The sequence below is a fragment of the Pseudochaenichthys georgianus genome, chromosome 7 (genome assembly GCF_902827115.2).
Source record: "Pseudochaenichthys georgianus chromosome 7, fPseGeo1.2, whole genome shotgun sequence".
Taxonomy (NCBI): Eukaryota; Metazoa; Chordata; class Actinopteri; order Perciformes; family Channichthyidae; genus Pseudochaenichthys; species Pseudochaenichthys georgianus.
In genome coordinates this window covers 43,185,835-43,197,052 of record NC_047509.1, presented here as the reverse complement: position 1 = coordinate 43,197,052, position 11,218 = coordinate 43,185,835, and the positions used below count along the sequence as shown (strand labels likewise).

The following is an 11,218-nucleotide window of genomic DNA, read 5'->3' as shown; positions in this document are numbered from 1 at the left end:
GGTTTGGGTAGCAGCAGCCAACAAACAGACTCCGCCTCTGTTCACTCTCACACTTGGGCTTTAAACCAAGTACTGAATAGTTTGTGCACACATTTCTAACATGTGATCTTTCTTTCATGTAGGACGCTTGAGGGAAGTTGCAACGCCTCGGCCAATGGGATGTCTTCTCCACGTGAAAGAGATTGAAGGCATCATTTATAACTTGAGACCATTTTCCAAAAGTTATGACTTGTATTGGCTTAGATGGTAATGGATTACATCTAACACGAATCAAGATCGTATTGAGAAAAATGAAAGTGTAATCCTTAGTTACATAGGAAAAGATGTAATCGGATTAGTTTTACTTTTTTTAATAATAGGGAAACTCAGGATTACAATCTTATTCAAAACCTAAAAAGAGCATATATATGTAAAATGATCAAATTGTATCTCTTCTCTGGAAGCGGTACTGTTCTGTAGGCTAATACTAATACTAATTGTGAATCTATACACCTACTGCCTGAATCTGCTTTATGGTATTATATTATACATTTTAAGTAAAAAAATCATATTAATATTTCTTCTCTCCTGTGTTTATTTGCATTGCATTTGATATTGAGGTAATCCAAAACAAAAATAAAGTTATCACGTTACATTACTTTTATATCTTGATACTCACATGAAGTTACTGGTTGTGTTTTTGGCAAGTAGCCCTCCCAACCCTGTACATAAGTTATATCATTTTAATTACTGATAGAGTTGTTGCACATCTTTAATTTATTTTCTCGTGTACTTAAGTCATAAAATGATTCGAAACCTTTACTTTTCATAAAATGCAAGATGTAACTTTCAATGTGGCTTTATCACATTTTCAATGTAAATAGATCTGATTAAATAAAGAGTAAAAGCACAATCTTAAATGTTGACAGTTATCATTTGCCTATGCTTATTGTTAATGTAGTGGTGTTATAAACAAAATGTTGTCCTAAAGGAAATTAAGATGTTTTTTATTTGTTGACAAAAGATTTAAAGTTGATGCTCACAACATGTGGGAACATTTATGGAGAAAAATGTTTCTATTGTAAAACAAATATTTATCTGCATACTGAACAAAACTCTCTAAAAGGTATTATCTTCTGTGACGTTACGACCCTGTAGGGATTGTGGGTATTTCACTTCATAATTACATTCTATGGTATGCTTATGACATTGATGCCAAAATACATGGGACTAGGGGAGACCTTCCTGTTGTTTGCATTGTCATGATAAATGACAGCGTAGTATTCATTGTCAAGATTTGTGTTTTTAAACTTGGGACTCTTTTCAGACTGCTCCGGCTTGGGAAAAGATTTGAGCCTTAATTTGTAATGTTTTCTGTATTGTATGGTAAGCTTATCCTTTCATTTGATAGTCCCATTTGGATGTGATAGCTAACATTTTCAGTAAGCAGTAGACAAAAGAAGTGAAAATATGAATGTAATTTATTTTCAATATTTACATAAATACATAATTATTTTAACAAATCAAATAACAAAAAACATCATAACAAATACAAAATAAAAGGTTTGACAGACAGCCATGCCCAGCATGGGCCTGGAGAGCTGCAGAGTCCAATGGGGGTAAGAGGGGGGGGTGGGATGTGGGGAAGAGGAAGAGCAGCCATGTCAACAGTGTTATGGCTACAGATGTAATATCTAACTCAACATTAGCCATGACAGTCTGGGCTTAGCAAGGGCCTTAGAATACATACTCTAAAGGCCAAATCCAAAGACAGTGATACTGACATTTTAGCAGTTCACAGTCTTTGGAGGTGGTCTTTCAGGCAATTGGCTGGTGACTTAAAAAAAATATCATTTCTCCAAGGGGTGAAATTAACTCCATCTCGCAAAAACAGCCCAGGACTGTCATGTCTAATGTTGGAGTGGTCAACAATGGCACCATTTAGGCTATGAACAAAAGTAGCCATAACACTGTTAACAAACTTCCGGGCCTTGTCAATTTTGACAGGATTTGCACCAGCCCTCCACCGGCGCCTCTGGGAGAGCATGATCTTCAAGCCAGGGTGCCGATGGTGAAGCTGGTCCAGGTCCTCCTTCATCTGGTTCAGCAACTGAACACTGGGCACATCCCCCAAGTCATTGCCGCCACAGTGGATGAGGAGGACATCCGGGACTGCTCTTCCTCGCGGGGAGTAGGAAAAGAAAGGGAGGACACCTCTCCAGCGCAGTCCACCCCAACCGAACCAGCACACCCTCAGGTCGAGGCCAAGGTTGCTGCTGATGGTCTCTGTAGCTCTCTGGGCTCCACGCCGGACATAGCTCCCGATTATCCATACAGTCACTATGGGAGGAAAATAAATGAGAGTAACAAATGCTTCAGATCATGAGGAACATCAAATAAAGGGTTGCTCATTTTGTTCCTTTGACAATAACATACAAAATAACTATGAAATCACACCTGTATGGTTAAAAGTAACAAGAGAGCAAAACCACAAAAAACAGATTAACAGCACACAGTTTATATATATATATATTTATATACTGTGTGCTGTTTATCTACAATTGTGCATACATGTATATGTATAGTATGTTTGTGTGTAATGTCAACCATCTGAAGTCCTGTAAAGTAAGCCAGGACCATCAATTTACAGGTTGTGCAGTTTGGCGTGGATCTTCTTTTTTCTTAATTCTGAAATAAATAAAAATGTTTTAATCAATATAAAAGCACCTTTCTTTTTCTACAGTCATATTTAATTAATCACATTTAATTCACGCAACACTGGCCATATCTCTGCTAGTTTACAAAGTTTAGTTACAAATGACATTTATATTAGAAAAACGGTGAAGCACTTAAAAAACAATTGTATAGTGTAGGTTCAAGAACCTTTAAATCAAAAGGACAAGTTTTGTAAAGTTACAGGGTATCTTACCTTCAGAATATGCCGGGAACGAGGAGCAGTGACCACAAGCTGGGTTGTTAGCATAGGTTGTTAGCTTAATACTTAATAGAACATGTTAGCTTAGCTTCTTAGCCTGAGCTAGGTCTGGAACGTCACGCTCGGTGGCAGCAGGTCCCGCCCTGTCCCACCTCGGCTCCGCCTCTGCACCGCCTCTTTGCCCTTATTTGGAGCAGGCGGGAGAAGGCGGGAGTTAGACTCTGACGTCACTGTCGAGCCGTTAGTGGCCGACTCCGCCTACTAAGGGCTTCACGGCAACTCTGCAGAATCCTATGGGTGACGTCACGGACCCTACGTCCATTTATATATACAGTCTATGGTTTCGCCACATGTTCTATGGCACGTCTCTACTGGGAAATGTAGTTTGAAAAGACGTTTTCGTATTTCCCACACTTAGAAGTTGCCAGTATTAAACTGTATACATCCCTGGAGGTTTAGGGGATACGAAACACATTGGTGTTATCAAATTTAAAACATATAATTAATACATGGGTGAAAATTGATTGTGTCCATAATGGGCAGCATTAATACCACATGACAGCTAAGGTCAGAAGAGCTTTATTTAACAGCTGGTCTTATGTCTGTGACCCCTCCTGTTGTTAATTGATAAGCCTGAAACATGCACTTGTCAAGGTTCAGATGCACATTTAGCAAATATGGCAGTAGCCATCGATCATCTTAAGTTAAGATACTTTATTGATCCCAAGTTGGGAAATGTTTTTGTTACAGCAGCATATACTACTTTGTTCTACTCCACTACAATTCAGAGGTTAACCTGGTATTTTTACTCTACTACATTTATTTTTGTTACTTTGCAGATTCTGATTAATGATGTGAAATATAAACAACCCTTAAATCAGACTTTAGTTACACCTGAGTAAAATTCAGCCTTATCAGTTTGTCTGTTTTGCACATCCTCCTGTTAATATCTTTGGACGTCCTGCACTAAACTGTTTTATTGTAGAGATCACTACAGTATCTTCTTGATATTTTCCATTCTATATTTCTATCATTGACCGCTATTTTGTATGTAGGCTACTCTTAATATTTAAATGTTTTCATCAAATATAACTTATTCAACAACTAAATTCAATAACGTGCTTTAACCACTAGGAGGTGCGGTTTAGACCAGTGGTCTAGTTAATAAAACATAATAATATCGTACATAATATGACTATTCACTTTATTGTGAAATTAAAACAGAACGTTAAAGGAAAATACAGTTTCAGTCTCTCGACGTGAAGCTTATGCATTGTACCATGAACTTGTATAGACCTGTAACAGTCAACTGCACGAGGAGTTGGAAAGGTAGTTCAGAAAATCAGTAATATCTTTAAAAACTACAAAAAAGTCCCTTTCTATCAGCTATGCACCGTTATGGTGTAAATACAGACCATCTAATAATTGGATCAAATATAAAAGTCAGCCGAATTAGTGTTGATACTGCAAGGAGACGTATTGTGTGAAAAGAAATGGAAGATGTTGTTTAATTGTTGATATATTTATGGTCCACGTCACGTATTCAGTTTTGGCGGCATCTCTTCCAGTTTGTCAAAAGGTCTTCTGATCAGGGCTCTATAAATACATATATAGGGCAGGTATGTAATATTTAATGCAGCCGAACCGTGTATTGCAATGCCATTATGTGATGACTTTCAAAGAGAAAAGCAAGAACACTCGGAATAAAGTATTATTTATTTTTTTTTGAATGTTTTTCGATTTCATATCACATAAACACTATATCCCGACGTGCATTGCGGCGTGATTTTAGCCTATCAAAACCTCTGAAAAAAGAAATGTGTCTCTCAGAATCGAAAGAGAAAAACCTATGGGAAAAACACAAAAGCATTGTACACAATTTAAACCAATTAATGTCGTATAATTAACTAGGATAAACTGATGTTTTTTAGTGGATGAGTAGGCTACTGCAGATATCACTGTTAAATCATTTGATCATTGGTTTTATTATGAAAACGTCGAGACCGGAAATACTGTTTTCAACCCGTAACTTTACATGGAAGCTTGCCGCATATACACGTTCTCCTGACGAAACCTCAAATCATCTTCGCAATATCTATCAAACTATAGATCCTACATATCGACTGGACGTGGATTCTAAAAGTACAATATATACTTCTCGCTAGAAATCTAATCATAAAGCGTTTTAATGGCCAAACTATCCTACAATTTAGGATTTTACAGAGAGGGTTATTTGTGAATAAACAACCCTCTGTAACGTTTGCATTGAACGGGAGCACTAGAGGCCGACAATTTTAAAACGTAATTATAGGTCGTATTAAGCGCTTGAACAAACGATATATTTGGTCGTATGAGTTGGAGGACTTGTTGGACCTCATAGTCATGGCTGGGTCACGGGAACAGGCAATGTTTTGCACAGCACAATTGATCACACACCTAACCAGATTAGGCTTTGCGATCAATTGGAAAAAGAGCACCCCCATACCTCACCAACGGGTGCTGTATTTGGGTGTGGTGCTCGATGCAGGCACGTTGCGCGCCACCCTGTCAGAGAGCAGACGTGCGTCCCTTCTTCAGGGGGTACGCAGACTGCGACAGGGGGCAACAGTGACAGCTTTTACTGTCATGCAGACGCTGGGTCTCATGGCGGCTGCTCACATGATGGTCCCGTTAGGGTTACTACATATGCGCCGCCTGCAGAGGTGGTTCTCCAGCCTGCGCTTGGATCCCAAGAGGCACAAGCGGCGGCTGGTGACCATACCCCCCTCAGTGAGGGGCAACCTCCGGTTTTGGGGGTCCCCGGATCACCTCCGGAGGGGGTCTCCACTGGGACGGGTGATCTCCTACATCACAGTGTTCACGGATGCATCCGGAACAGGATCGGGAGGGACCTGCCTGAAGAGGGCTATAGGTGGGCGCTGGGCTCTAACAGAGTCTCGACACAGCAACCTCCTAGAGCTACGGGCGGGAGTGTTAGTCCTCCAGCATTTCAGGCCCCTAATTCAAGGGAGGCATGTAATGGTCAGGAGCGACAACAGCACCACAGTGGCTTATATCAACAAGCAGGGCGGAGTTCGATCCGCCGCCATGTTGACCACAGCAGAGGAACTGTGGTTATGGGCTTCAGAGGTGGTGTTATCTCTGAGAGCCCTCCATATCCCGGGACTGGAGAACGGGGAGCCGACCTTATGTCGAGGGGCGGCCCCCTGCCAGGCGAGTGGGTGCTTCACCCGAAGGTGGTGAAGCAGATCTGGGCCCAGTTCGGGAGAGCGGAAGTGGATCTGTTCGCCAGCCGGCGAAACAGCCACTGTGCCCTGTGGTTCTCCGTGGCTCGGAGCGACGACCCACCCTTAGGGGTGGACGCGTTTGCACACGAGCCATGGCCAAGGAAGCTGCTCTACGCCTTTCCACCGCTGCGTCTCATTCTCCCCCTCCTGAGGAGAGTGAGGCGACAACGTCTGTCAGTCATCCTAGTGGCTCCGGACCGCGATGTCTCAAGAGGCAGGTGCAATCGGGGCGTTACCCACTCTCGGCCGTCCTCTCCAGGCTTGGCTCCTGAGAGGGACAGGCTGAGACAGGGTGGATTGTCTGACAGTGTTATTCAGTCTATCCAGGCAGCTAGAGCTGGATCCACCACAGCCTGTTACAGGCCAAAGTGGCTAGGATTCCAGCGATGGTGTGAGGAGCGGAGAATAGAGCCCCTATCTTGTGAGTTAGGCTCTATTTGATCTTTCTTACAGTTACTGGTGGACAGAGGGCTTGCGCATTCAACAGTGAAGGTGTATGCAGCAGCCATCTCGTCCTGCCATGAGGGATTTGGCGGCAGGTCAGCCTTTAGTCAACCACTGATGTCGCGGTTTTTACAGGGGGTCAGGAGGCTGCGCCCAGTAGTGCACGCCTCCACCCCACAGTGGGACCTGCCCCTAGTGCTCGAGGCTCTGGCCTCGGGGCCGTTTGAGCCTCTGGAGCTCTCCTCTCTGAAAGCATTGTCGTGGAAAACAGCTTTGCTTCTTGCCTTAACGTCAGCCAAAAGAGTGTCCGAGTTAACTGCTCTGTCGGTGCACCCGAGCTGTTTACAGATTCGGGGTGACCGGAGTGGCGCGACACTCAGACCGAACCCCTCATTTGTGCCCAAAAACCTAAGGAGTGCGTTCAGGTCGAGGGCTATTCAGTTAGGGGGGTTTAGTCTAGCCAGGGAGGCTAGACTGCACCTCCTCTGCCCGGTGCGTGCGCTAGCATATTATGTGGAGCGCACGGCTGCCCTTAGACACACCGAACAACGACTCCAACAACCCCGGAGTCATCGCGGAGAAACGGAGTGGCTCCACGCTTCGGGCTTGGCCTGCTTCCACCGGGCATGTGCTGCTGTGCGGAGGAGGATTTTACCACGGCTGGGGCCTGCTTTCCACCTGTCCTGGTTCTGCTGTTGCAAAGGCCTGCTCCCACCTGTCGTGTGCTGCGGTGTCATGTGCTGCTTGCTGAGGAGACCTTTCACCCCGGGGATACCACGGAGGGACCGGAGCGCTTCCACGCTGCTGCTTTCGCCTGTCCTTTGCTGCTGTGCTGATTTGTCCCAGGAACATCACGGATACTGTTTGCTGGTCTGGGAAAATGGCCCATATCGGGATTCTGCTGTGCCTGTTAACTGTTTTGGACTATGAGAAGATCTCTAGTCATTCTGAGAAGTCTACTGGATTCAGGTCTGTTCTGCCACCCGCAGTGGGCATCCCCTGCAAAGGTTCGGATATGGTACACAAACAATTACCGGTTGCCCTGTCACAGACAATCTGCTCGACAAAATATGTTTGTCTTTTTTGTTTTCCTGCGATGATGGTTCTTCAGGACTGCTTCTTAAGCTCAAATCACACTCGCATATTTATAGGCAATGACGCATGATGTATGCACAAGCAAACATTCTCCTACGTAGGTTTGGTGCATGTACAGATGGAGTGAAGATGTCTCTGTTCAGAGCATATTGCACACCACTCTATACGGCACATCTGTGGTCAAACTACAGAAAAGTTTACGGAAACTGCAAGTAGCTTATAATGATGCCATGAGAATATTGCTGAAGAGACCTCGATGGTCTAATGCAAGTGAAATGTTTGTGGCTGAAGGAGTCAATACTCTACAAGCTGTTTTAAGAAATCTTATGTATAAATGTATTTGCCGGCTTAATGACTCTGATAATGAAATCCTCTTGGCCTTATCGAACATAAGGTATAGTACTACACGCTATCAATCGCAGCTGTGGAGACATTGGTATAGTTGTCTCTTTGTAGGACACTGATTTAAATTATTCTTAAACTATGAATTATTTTTACGCTGTGCATGTAATTTATTATATGTAATGCCTTGTCTTTTATCTATGTAATGTCTTGTCTTTTATCTGGACCCTGAGTCTGTAATAAAGTTTTCATTCATTCATTCATTCTCGCAGACTTTTCCGGTGATTCTAAAGTAGATGACAATGTATGTGTGTCGATTAAGAGGAAAAGATACCAGGTTTTTTTGTTGCTATTACTGTCAGGAAATGTACAACCTAACCCTGGTCCGCCCAGTAGTAGTAGTCAGATCGCTACTCCTGCTGATTTTAAAGCTAGGTCTGGGTTGGGTTTCATCCATTTGAATTTGAATTTTGAAACTATATTTTTTCCGCATTTGGGCGAGCTCGACTGACGCTGACGTCATTGTTTTATCAGAAACATGGCTAAATAAATCTATTTTGGCCTCTGACATTGCCTTAAATGGTTATAATGTGTATCGTTCCGACCGGCCTAATAAAGGTGGTGGCGTTGCCATTTATGTTAAGAATAAGTTCAGTGTATCCACATTAGTTTCCAAATCGATCAGTAAGCAATTTGAATTTTTAGCCTTAAATATAGAGGTGGCAAAGGGGCAACAGGTCATGGTGGTGGGCTGTTACAGACCCCCCTCAGCTGGCAAGGACCCCTTGTCTTCGCTAGCAAATCTTTTATCGCAACTAGACTACAGGGAAATAGTGCTACTTGGATATTTGAACTGGGACTGGTTAACTGCAGTGTCAGAGGATTTTAAAAACCTTTGTATCTCTTTAAATGTTACTCAGATTGTTGACAGTCCTACTAATAAATCCTCCCTAATTGATCTCATTCTAACTAATGTTCCATATAAATACTCATCTGTTGGAGTATTTGCGAATGATAATAATAATAATAATGCATTTTATTTATATAGCGCTTTTCACAACTCAAAGACGCTTTACAGTATGAGGGAGGGTAGACAAACAAGGACAGGCAAACAAGTAAGTAAAAAATAAAAAAGCAGTCAAGAGGAAGTTGATTGAGAGGGGGGGGGCTTATGGGTAGATAGAGTTGAAAAGATGTGTTTTGAGGCGGGACTGAAAGACTGTGAGGGACTCAGAGTCACGGAGATCTTGTGGGAGGGAATTCCAGAGCCTAGGAAATGCCACTGAGAAGGCTCTGTCCCCAAAGCTGCAGAGTGTGGATGTGGGAATGGATAGGAGTCCGGCTGCGGTGGATCTGAGGGACCGTGGGGGTTGATAAGGAGTGTTAGGAGATATAAATGTTAATTAGGCCGCATTTCCAAATCTCCTCGCGTCCCTACACAAGCCATTATCTTACAGGAAGGGAATCCAGATCATACAAGTAACCGTTAAACAATAATCCACTTTAATGGTAATATACAATGCAATACAATCAAGTACAATCAATACAGTACAACTTACATACAGTTCTGTGGGATCCCACATTTACCTGATACTCACGTGAGCCAGCCAGCCAGCCAGCCAGCCAGCCAGCCAGCCAGCCAGCCAGCCAGCCAGCCAGCCAGCCAGCCAGCCAGCCAGCCAGCCAGCCAGCCAGCCAGCCAGCCAGCCAGCCAGCCAGCCAGAGGAGAAAGAGCCCGAACACAGCGGGGTTTCTGTCTATATCCCTCGCCCACCCAAGGAGGAGTTATCTGCGCCTCCCTTCCAGACCAGTGATTGGCTGCCCAAATTATCATCAACACCCCACATCAGGGATGACTGTATGTTAACTCCTGACCTTCCCCCTCTTCCTGTGTCCTCTAAAAACCACATGTTAGCAGGCCTAAAACCAGCCCAGTTTTCTACACAAATCATTTTCAAGCTTCTTCACAGTTTGCATGAATACATACAAATATTTCCTTACAATTCCCTCTTTTGCACTCTTAAAAAAGAGAGTGCAATTTATACAAGGCACTTGCAAAAAACTGCATCCTTGTCTGCTGAGTCTCCATACTTTTTATTCTCAGTGTCCACAGTGAAGGGCACTCCGTCCAGGCTCTCGTTGCAGATGATGCAGCGGAAGCAACCGGGGCGGTAAGACTTCCCCAGGGCCTGCATGTCCATGATTAGATGTCCACCTGCGTTGCACTTGTCTGCAGACTGCTGGAACCCAGAGTACAGAAAGTCCTCTTCACAGAAAACCCTTCCTGCGTCATAGTAGAACGCCTTCCCTCTCAGCCTTCGACTACAGGCGCTGCAGGTGAAGCAGCTGTCATGGTAGAGGCTGCCCATAGCTTGGCAGGCCTGGCTGGCTCCATACACCGTCTTGTTGCACTTAACACACACTCCTGTTTCAGCGGAGAGTGGAGTCCCCTGTGCCATCCTGGCTTGCCGTGTCTTTGTCCCCTCTGATCCGCTGACGGCGGCTTCCGAGTCGATGCTGAATAGATGTCCTCCCGATCTTCCTTCTCCGGTCCGATGATGATGCCTCCCGGGACGACTGCTGGATGGATGATGGATGTCCTCGAGGTCCTTCTCCTCCAATCCGCTGATGACAGCATCCGAGTCGACCTCCATGACGAGAGCCAGATCTGTCCTGATGTCGTCTAGGGTCCTCGCAGGTGTTTTCCCCCGCCGCACACTGGCTCCGCACAGTGGTACCAGTTGTCCCCCTTTCCTTGTAGGCGGACGGCATGGGATGTCCTCTGGGTCACTCGGTCGGGGCCGGAGAGCCTGGGGTTGACAGTCAGCCTCCTGCGTCTCGGGTCCCCCTTTTGGCATCCACAACCTGTGTGGAGAAATCTGATACAAATCCCTCAAGCCTACGCTCCGGGCTCTGGAGCCCTCGGCTGTTTGACCCACCAGTGCGTGGCAACTTGGAGCCTGTTGGTGGGGTGTCTTAAAACAACAGACGTCTGAGCACAGGTTTTCTAAATTAATTGTGCAGCTTCAGAATCTTAATACTTGGACTGTGCCCACTAAATAAGAACCACAACATCTTTAGGTAAACTAAATAACATATTTCAATAGCTCTGAATTTCTGACAAGCATCTGTATTT

At 44.3% G+C, this 11,218-nt stretch overlaps 1 long non-coding RNA gene across 1 annotated transcript; it reads right to left on the bottom strand.

The window, feature by feature from the left end:
* Nucleotides 1–1,442: 1,442 nt before the first annotated feature.
* LOC139434141 (uncharacterized) lies at nt 1,443–2,930 on the bottom strand. The gene is made up of 2 exons (XR_011643574.1): nt 2,628–2,930; nt 1,443–2,319 (listed from the first exon to the last, which is right to left on the bottom strand). It is a non-coding gene; the product is annotated as an uncharacterized lncRNA (long non-coding RNA).
* Nucleotides 2,931–11,218: the final 8,288 nt, after the last annotated feature.